The sequence below is a fragment of the Amblyomma americanum genome, chromosome 9 (assembly GCF_052857255.1).
Source record: "Amblyomma americanum isolate KBUSLIRL-KWMA chromosome 9, ASM5285725v1, whole genome shotgun sequence".
Classification (NCBI taxonomy): domain Eukaryota; kingdom Metazoa; phylum Arthropoda; class Arachnida; order Ixodida; family Ixodidae; genus Amblyomma; species Amblyomma americanum.
In genome coordinates this window covers 143155382-143164161 of record NC_135505.1, presented here as the reverse complement: position 1 = coordinate 143164161, position 8780 = coordinate 143155382, and the positions used below count along the sequence as shown (strand labels likewise).

Here is an 8780-nt window from a genome sequence, read left to right as displayed (position 1 = left end):
AGTCACGCGGAGCGTAGGTGATCGCTGCTGCCGCAGCCGTCGTCGCCGCCGCGTGCTGCCTCCGTCGTCTGACCTTTCGCCATAGAAGGAGGAGAAGACGACCCAGAAGTGGTAGCGGGGGAGTTGGCTCAAAAGCAGCATGTATGAAACCTTAAGCTAAACCACGAGCATCGCCACGAAGCTTTTCGCTTCGACATATCCAGGCTTAACACTTTAGCTAAGCCTCAGCCCAACTTTTTTATTCATCACTGTTGGCGATACATGAAGTTCCTTTAATGATTTAATATCGGAGTTTAAAAAATAATAGTCTTTTGCCAGCGTTATTATCAAGCTCTTTTCGCTCGAAGCGACGATCGCAGAGTTCTGCTGGTTATGGCGCGAATTTATATGCAGAAAGGCAACCATGCGCCCTTCCGGCGGCGAAGCGCCACAGAAGTAGAAGCTCGCTCACGTCAACGTGTGCTACTTTCACGAGTTCCTTTGAGAATTCTGCGCCACCGTACTGCAAGGTGAGTCTGTACTTGAGAATTAATTGCATTTGTGTGCCTGAGCGGTAAATGAGCCTGTGAAATGTATTAGGGATGATTATTTTGTATGTCCTTAACGGTTTTAGCCCCGCTTTGGTATGATGCAACAACGGACGATCGCCGTGCGTGTCTGAGCGTCTCTTGCTTTTTTAAGGCGCAATATCTGTTCGAACGGGAGCAGCGGTGACATGCTACATATGTCAGCGCTTTAGGGCGGTGGCGGTTGTGTACTCAGACTTATCCGCGCCAGAGAGAGAGAGAAAACTTTTATTTAGGTGATTCGCAGGAGCCGGGTGGTTAGGGCCCCTAGTCCAGGGCTTCGCTGGCGGCAGCATGCCAGCATTCGATGATACCGGTTTGGGCGCAGAGCAGGTGTTTCTTTTGTGACGGCACCAGCCGCTTCAGTGACAGACGATGCAGCGTTGCGCACAAAATAATGGATGTGCTCTTCAGTGCTTAGATGCAGTGGACAGGCAGGCGTAGTTCTGCAGTTACGCGGCAATGTGTACGCGCAGCTTTGGGGCTAAGCTTGGGGGGTACGTGTGCCACGCGATTTCAATTCAATTCAATTTATTTCGCATTTTTTACAAGAGTACAAAAAAGTGCTTTCGCTTCTACTTTGGACTCATCACATCTGAGTGTGAATAGCTCTTTGTGCGTAACTTTCACTGCGCCGTGATTTAAAACATGGGTGGCACTTCATCACTTTCTGAATTAGTGAGTATTGAACTGAGGCTACCTTTTTGTGGGGCGGTCACTCAGAACCGCTTAATGCATACAGTTTGCTATCGCTGTCTATGCGCCATTCAACCCGATGTGCTTGCGGGGTGCCAAATCTAGCTGACTAAAGGCACTGCATTAAATCTTTTGTATTCTGCATGGAGGCAAAATGGTATTAAAAATTTGCGCTTGCTAGGTTTGTAGAAATTTCTCTTGATAACGCTTTCTCTACTGTATTTCATGAAAACCGTGCAGTCTTATGGAAGGTTAAACCGGGGCATGAGTGTGTTTCTCACTGTGTAGAACAGGCCATTAACACATGGAAACTATTTGCGTCTGACTTGAGCCTTTGCTGTCATAATGTTGGGTGCCAGCTCACGGTCGCCGGCTACTGTACGACTCGTTACAACTGTGTGCATTGCTGTACATTTGAGCACTTTGTCACCTGCTATATTTTATACTTACCACCACTCCACGTGGGCTTAGAAGGAAAAATTCTCTTACATGTTTCAGACATGCATTATTGTGCCTCCGCTAGGTATGTCTCGACCGCTTGAGTTTACAACATATATATCATTGTTTCCTTACCTATGCAACTATGTAGATTTGCCGTGAAAATAATTTATTTGCATCGTTCGTCACAAATGTGAATGTCGACGTGATGGTGTGATTCTCAGCTGTGCCTACCTCTTCCATTGTTTGCAGTCATCATCATCATCAGCCTTACTACACCCACTGCAGGGCAAAGGCCTCTCCCATGTCTCTCCAATTAGCCCTATCCTTTGCCAGCTGCATCCACCCTTTGCCTGCAAACTTCTTAATCTCATCCGCCCACCTAACCTTCTGCCGCCCCCTGCTACGCTTACTTTCTCTTGGAATCCACTCCGTTACCCTTAAGGACCAGCGGTTATCTTGCCTTCGCATTACATGCCCTGCCCAAGCCCATTTCTTTCTCTTGATTTCGACTAGGATGTCATTAACCCGTGTTTGTTCCCTCACCCACTCTGCCCGCTTCCGATCTCTTAACGTTACACCTATCATTTTTCTTTCCATGGCTCGCTGCGTTGTCCATAACTTAAGCTGAACTCTTTTCGTTAGCCTCCACGTTTCTGCCCCGTAGGTGAGTACCGGTAAGATTATGCTGTTGTACACTTTCCTCTTGAGGAAAATTGGTAAACTTCCACTCATGATCTGCGAGAATTTGCCATATGCGCTCCACCCCATTCTTATCCTTCTAGTTATCTCGCTCTCATGATCCGGATCAGCTGTCACAACCTGCCCTAAGTAGACGTATTCCGTCACAATTTCTAGGCTCTCGCTGCCAATTGTGAACTGTTCCCTTGCTAGGCTGTTGAACATTACCTTAGTTTTCTGCATGTTAATTTTTAGACCCATCGATCTGCTCTGTCTGTCTAACTCATTGATCATGATTTGCAGTTCACCTCCTGAGTGACTTAGCAAGGCAATGTCATCAGCAAATTGCAGATTATTTAGGTATTCTCCATTTATTCTTATTCCCAACTGTTCCCAATTCAGGCCTTGAAATACCTCCTGTAAACATGCGGTGAACAGCATTGGCGAGATCATGTCTCCTTGCCTAACGCCCTTCCTTATTGGAATTTTATTGCTGACTTTATGGAGGACTATAGTAGCTGTGCAGTTGCTATATATATCTTCCAGTATTTTGGCATAAGGCTCTTCTACCCCCTGATTACGCAATGCCTGTATGACTGCTGAGGTTTGTTTCCACTGAGTCTAATGCTTTCTCGTAATCAATGAAAGCTATATATAGAGGTTGGTTATATTCTGCGCATTTTTCTATCACCTGATTGATAGTGTGAATATGATCTATTGTGGAATATCCTTTACGAAAGCCTGCCTGATCATTTGGTTGATTAAAGTCTAACATTGCCCTGACTCTATTAGCGATTACCTTAGTAAATACTTTGTAGGCAACGGATAGTAAGCTGATCGGCCTGTAATTTTTCAAGTCCTTGGCGTCTCCCTTCTTAAGAATTAAGATAATGTTTGCATTCTTCCAAGCTTCTGGTACAGTCGAGGTCATAAGGCATTGCGTATACAGGGTGGCTAGTTTTTCTAGCACGATGTCCTCTCCATCCTTCAACAGATCTGGTACAGTCGAGGTCATAAGGCATTGCGTATACAGGGTGGCTAGTTTTTCTAGCACGATGTCCTCTCCATCCTTCAACAGATCTGCTGTTACCTGATCCTCCCCAGCTGCTTTCCCCCTTTTCATTGCTTCTAAGGCTTTCTTTACTTCCTCTTTCGTTACTGGCGGGATGACGCATTGCTGTGCACTGCTGTCTTTCTCATTAACGCTCTGATTACATTGGCTACTGCGTTTGCAATATCGCGTTTGCAATATAGATATTGTTTGCAATATCGTGTGCCAAAAACATGTGGGGGATAGTAGTGCAATTCTGACACCTATGCAAATGCTGCCCATAAACCTATATTGATTTCGTTGTATGAATGGACGGTAGTTAAAAAGAAAATAATTTTTTTTACTTGACATTTTGGTATTACAAATAGAAAACTGCTTATTATTTATTCCCACTGCATTTAACTAAGGCCAGTGTTTAGAGCATACCATCCAATGGTAGCATATTCAGCGTTATGTCGTACAGTGCACAAAGCACACCTACCAGCCACATTTGATGCTTCTCAACAGCAGTCTGTGTCATCACTTTCTATGATCAGGTTCGGAGCTATCTTCTGTAATGCCATGGTATAGCTTTGAGCAAAAAAAAACAAACAATATAAAACCTTGTATTGGAATTTAGAGGGCCTATTATTCACCCTGCACTTGCATTTACATTGTTTATGAATTATTCTTCGGTAGGGTGTCTAGTCTAATGGTTCTCTTCTAGGGAAGTGAGCATGCTATTCCTGATGCTTGTAGTGCAACCAGTGTTAATGTGACTTTGAGTGCTGTTTGTACAAGATCACTGTCATGTGTAAGCAGCAACGTAGTGATGTCTCACGCAAGTGTTTTTAATTACTCTTATGAGAATCTGTGGCCATAACAAAGTGTTTGTTGCCTCATTCTCTTAGGCAAACAGTTATTTAACTTTATTAAGTAGCAACTGAGCACACAGGACAAGGCTCATACAATATGGAAATAAAGTTTTAATTTAGAACTGAAGTGACCTTCACCGCCTTAAAATAGTTTGTTTTGGTGGTGTTATTACCCTAGTCCAAAAGCCATGCAACTTTACTGGCTGCCTTGGTACCAGGCACTCGACTTGTTAGTGCACTAATGGCAACAAAAATGTAGTCATTTACATGTTGCCTATCTAGGTCAGTGATAGGCTAGGCCGTGCAGCCTGCATCATGGCGCAGGGTTTATAGGTCTCCAGAACCAGAGCCATTTTTCCATGAGCGGATATCTAGAGAGCGCATATTTGTTTTCAGGAATTTAAATGCACTACTATCATACAATGACAATTTAAAGGAGTACAGACACCTAATTATAGTTGCATATTTCCTTCTCTGTAATTATGTTCAAAATATTAGGATACATTGATCACCACGGTGCTTTTTTGCCTATGGCTGCTAAATAATTAGTGACTAAATTTCTTTTCTCATACTGTTTTGGTTTCGTCAACCCAACGATGGCTGTGAGGGCAAAGGTGACTTTAGGTCATGTGAGGCGTGAAAAAAGCTGCAATATTCAATATAATCGCTAGTTTACAGGTAAATGTCGCAAAAACAAAAGCAGTTATTTTTAAAGCAAAAAATAAGAAAGTTACACTTGTAAAAGACATTTGCTTCAATAATGCTCATTTAGATGTAGTACCTACATTTAAAACACTGGGTTTTGTATTCAATGATAAAATGACTTGGGGGGACCATATCTATTTTATTGCCAGCAACTGTTGCAAATTATTTGTTTAATTTGCAGATATCGCCAACTACTGCCAACAAGAGCATTGCTGGCTGTATATCATTCACTCTTTAGTTCTCACCTCAATTACAGTAATTTAGTGTGGGGACAAATGTCGCAAGAAAACATCAATAAGCTACTTGTATTACAGAAAAATTTTCTAAGAATAATTGAAAATGTTCCTAGAACATTTCATACACAAGAACTTTTTCTAAATATAAAATACTTCCGGTAACTAAATTGTACACCTTTCGCTTAAGCCACGCTCTGAAGCACGAAATTATTAATCACATGTCGTTCCTTCATGAACTGTCCAACATTGAAGAACGTAAGCTATAAAGTACACAACACAAGAAACGTCGATCAGTGGCATATTAAAACATACAGAACAACATATGGCTGCCAAACACTTGAAAACATATTACCGCATCTACTAAATGCTCTTTTTCTCAGTAACATTGACCTAAAAACCACCTCACACAGAAAGCTTTTAGTATATCTTTTATTTACAGACACTGCATTGAATTTGTAAAACAAATTGACTGTATTGTACTCTTCATTGCTTTGTTTGTCATTTTTGTTTTCCTTACGGGAAGTACCTGTTGCGATGATTTGCAACATTGTATTGTAATTTGAAAGTGTGCCATTGTTTTGTTGCCAAAGTTCGCAGCTGGGTGTCCATGGTTAAGTCAAGTGCTCCAAGAGGCCACTTTTACTATGGGCACCCGGTCACCATGTGTATTGTGGTGGTAAATAAATAAATAAATAGTTTGTTATCATTTCGGCTCTTGAAGCGGGCTGGCTAAACCGTTGTAGTGAATTAAAACTCTATCACAGATTGCTGAGTAATCATTATTAAGTTCACGGGCGAACGGGAGTAGGGAAAAGGAGATCACATTGGGAAGTAAACCTGCCTCACGACCGTATTGCAGTGGTTTTATTGTGTTGGATTGGATTGTAGAGATTGTATTGCAGTTTTTTCATATCTCAGGTGACCTAAACCAACCTTTCATGTCACAGCTCTTGTTTGGTTGTTGGAACTGAAACACAGGTAACACAGGAATACCAGGGAATGGTGGATCGCAGCGGCGGCCTAGTGGTCTGAGCATCTGTCTCGCATGCGGGAGGTGCGGAGTTTGATCCCCAGTGTCGCCGGGTGCCCACCGGTGATACAATGGGTACAAGCTTTCCCCTGGTCTGGTGCTCGGCTTCTTTATAGGGTGAAATGCTTAGTAAATGGGTCATTGACCCCACCTTGAGAAATGAAAACTACCATGTGTCATGGCGCTCTTTGGCCATAGGTGCCCTTGCGCCATAAAAATCCATCATCATCATCACCAGTGAGTGGTCCCTGCATACTAATGTCTAACGCATCATTTCAAAGAAGGAAACACACAAGCAAAATTTTGGTGTCTGTAGACTTTCAAGCTAGCTGTATCAATATGTACTGAAGCAGCATATTTACTAATTCTGTCAGGAAAATCATAGAAAGAAAATTATTATTATCATGGCCTTCCATCTCTGTAAGAGTGCACATTAGTAAGTGTCTGTGTTCCTGCAAGTCCGTTAAGCTTCTTCACCAGCACACTGTGCAGTCTGCGGCACCCTTTATGTAGAGCTATCAGGCAGTGCACACCAATTACTAAAAACTGAAATTAGACAGTAGCCTTCTAGTTAAGGGATCATTACGACTTGCTTTGTTGGTCTACGCCAGTTTACTTCTGTGCAATCATTTCCTCTAGAATATAGCAGCTGGAGTGAGGGCTCACTTTGTTTGCAGGGCAATGTGCTGCTTGAGTGTTGTACACCAAGGTGATGCAGATTGCACGTGTTGCTGTTGCTCAGGTGGGCAAATTTGATGGGAGATAGTTTTTGGACTGTTTTTCTGTGCTGCTGCTTTACTACAGACATCAGTTAATTCTCTTTGACCCTGTTAGTGAGATGACGTTATAAAAAATTTTGCAGTGACCTTCAGACATGCTGCTACGCAAGGGAAATCTCCTGGATGCTCAACAGCCTCAAGACGGTTTCAACCCAAAAGGTTGCACACCCTTGGGATTGGCAAAGAAGGTAGAAGTGACTTAAAATGTGCGCTCTGAAACAGTGTTCACATGATGAGACTGGTCCTTCTGCTGAGTGGCGGCAGGTTATCAAATTTTCAGTTGGATAATAAAGACCCACCTTCACACTACTCTGTATCAACAGGCACCAAAAATAATATTTCGTGTTAATAGTGCGGGAAAGTTATAGGGGTATTGACGTAATGGTGCCTCACAAGCTCTAGAGCAAGCCAGAACTGGTAAGTGTTGCAGTCTCCAGAATGCATGTTACTTTGAAAGGCAACTTTGGACACTGGACAAGAAGCGCAACAGTGACGGCCTGCTGTTATATTTAGTGTTGTATTTTAGTGCACTCTTTTCAGAGCTGCCTGTTTGTGTGGTACAGTTTACTGTTGGCTTTGTGTTAGTGTACTTTGAAAGTAACCTGCCTCTCAATACTGCATTTATAAAGTTTCCATTGGTAGTGATCTTTGCTAGTGTGCTTCATGATTGACAACTTAAATACACTTATGCCCTGGGCTGACAATGATGCCTTCAAGTAAATTTAGCCCACTTTAGTCGCTCCTATGTGGCAAAACTGTGTTAGAGGAGCTTTAGCCTTGTTTTATTTTCACATGGCTATCCTGAATGCTTAGTCTAGTGTCGCTCAACATGCTAGTGTTTGACACAATATTCATACTGTTTGTAGATATATATGACTGTTATGGGAACAATGAATAACTGTGCAAAAAAGGATGGGACAAGGGAGAAGACCCACACGAGACAAGCGCTTGTCTCGTGTGGTTCTTCTCCCTTGTCCCGTCCTTTTTTGCGCAGTTATTCATTGTTCCCATAATGTCGTGCCAACTAGCCCCTCATTGCACTCTTCTAGATATATAACTGATTTTTGTAGTTATTCTATTGAGCTAAGATAACAATTTGCTCATGAGGCTGTTCATAAAGAAAAGTAACATGTTGTATTTTGGCTGGCTTTAGTTGTGATATTTTGATTTGGACAATCTTTCCATGATGTTAAGGCTGTGATTTCGGCGGGTTGGTAATGATTCATTGTTAAAGAGTGCGGAAAGATGGGACATGTGAAAGAAAGACACTCAACAGAGCTGCTGCCTCGCAACTGATTTTTGTTCAGAGAAACTGTCCATATAAAGTTTCCTTTCCAGAAAAACTCCTAATGTAAAAAAAGAAGAAAAAAACAAAGAAAAGTGCTACTACTCATCATACACGACTGTTAAAAAACACCACATCACCGTGGTGCAACTGCAGGTGAAATTTTACTTTCATCTAACTTTCTAACTATCATCCTTTATGACTACCATCATCTAACATTCTAACTTTATGTGTGGTTGCACCACAGCAATGTGTTTTTTTCCCTGCCTTGTATGAGTAGTATTGTTTTTTTGCTTTTACGTTTGGTATTGTGTTTTTTCTGGAAAGGAAAGCTTGTAAGGACAGTTCCTCTGAATAAAAACCAGTTGAGCGTCAGCTCCTGTGTTGGGTGTCTTTCTTTCGCATATCCAGTCTTCCCGCACTGTTCAACGAATTTTCCTGTGTTAGGGGAGCATCCTC

At 42.2% G+C, this 8780-nt stretch overlaps 1 long non-coding RNA gene across 1 annotated transcript; it reads left to right on the top strand.

Moving 5' to 3' along the window:
• The first annotated feature begins 423 nt into the window (after positions 1–423).
• Positions 424–7344, top strand: LOC144105676 (uncharacterized). Its single transcript, XR_013308856.1, has 2 exons — positions 424–509; positions 7120–7344. It is a non-coding gene; the product is annotated as an uncharacterized LOC144105676 (long non-coding RNA).
• Positions 7345–8780: the final 1436 nt, after the last annotated feature.